Consider the following 1,438-nt stretch of genomic DNA (forward strand, 5'->3'; position numbering starts at 1 on the left):
CGCTGAGCCATCTCACCAGCCCCAGAACATGATATTTTAAGGCAACGTATATGTGGTTTGTGCATGTACATGTGTGCAGAGGTCAAAGTAAGGTATAACCCTGAAGGCATGTGCTAAGGCTAAGCAACAGCACAACTAGAAACAGCTTTTTTCCCCAGTAAATAACAGTAACTCAGGGGTTACAATGTGACATACCCTTCAGCATTTGAGGGTTCGTTCTGTCAGAAAAATAAAATACAGCCATGGACTTTTGAAATATTGTTTTATCCCTGTCTTAACAAATCTTTTTTAAAGTTTACTTTTGGTTGTATGTCTATGTGTGTGTTTGATATAGGATTCATGTAGTCCAGTTGGCCTTGAACTTGCTATGTAACCAAGAACACTGAGGGTTTGTTGCTGGTAATGATAGCTTTTTTCAGAAGCTTCAGAGTCTATTTTCATGTTGTCTTGGTTTTTCATGTCCTGTTGTGTTATTTCTTTGGTTGTGTTTCCTGATACTGTTTCTTTAGAGTGTTTGAAGAGATATAGGCCTCTCTGATTGTTGAAGACTTGGTTTGACAGTCCTTCCCTGTGTCTTACCTGTTTTTGCCAAGGGCTCATTTTTATGTCCCTTAGAGACTGAGAGTTCATTTAGTGGGCCCTCAGGAATTCTGTATTTGCTTCCCTCTCTCTCTCTTTTTCTTTTTTTTTGGTTTTTCGAGACAGGGTTTCTCTGTATAGTCCTGACTATCCTGGCACTCATTTTGTAGACCAGGTCCTCTTGAAGAACAGTAAGAACTCTGAACTGCTGACCTATCTTTCCAGCCTTTCTTGTATTTTAAAGGTGGCCCGTTGACAGCAGCATTTATTGAATAGACCTGTAATAACTACATACATTTATACATTGACTGTCTCTAGAATTTACTGCTGCTTTTCTCTGTTTGCCTAAGCGAACTCTAAAGGAAGAAAAGTTTCTGACTTCATTCTTTCTGAAACTACAACTGTGATCCTTTTTGCTTTTTAAATATATGGAGATAAATCATTGTTAACTTCATAACTGGCACCTATGAAGAAAAGTATGAGTATATGCTTGTGTTTTAAAATTGGATTTTTTTTTTTTTTATTCAAGAGAAGTCATCTCACATTATACAGTATAATGAAATGTGGTTTGTTGCTAGGACTCTAGTTTTGTAAAATGCCAGTGCATTTTCTATTTAAGGTTAGATTAAGATTTGGAATTCCACTGGATACATTCATATATATTTATGTTAAGGTGACTAGAAACACAGCCATTCATAGGCGCTATAGGTCTCTTGAGGTCTGGTGCGATCGATGGCTGCTTAACCTAGTAATCCTCATATCTGATGTGATGACTGGATACTGGCATGCTAGTGTCTTTCACCCACTTGTTTTCTTTTGAATTTGCCTGTATGTATGCTTTTTTTTTTTTTTTTTTTTT

The 1,438-nt window shown here is 36.9% G+C and overlaps 1 protein-coding gene across 3 annotated transcripts in view; it reads left to right on the top strand.

Annotated features, from left to right (window-relative positions):
* Ppp4r1 (protein phosphatase 4 regulatory subunit 1) overlaps positions 1–1,438 on the top strand; it is a 54,497-nt gene that overhangs the window by 20,517 nt on the left and 32,542 nt on the right. The window lies entirely within an intron of this gene.

Source organism: Mus pahari, chromosome 18 (assembly GCF_900095145.1).
Source record: "Mus pahari chromosome 18, PAHARI_EIJ_v1.1, whole genome shotgun sequence".
Taxonomy (NCBI): domain Eukaryota; kingdom Metazoa; phylum Chordata; class Mammalia; order Rodentia; family Muridae; genus Mus; species Mus pahari.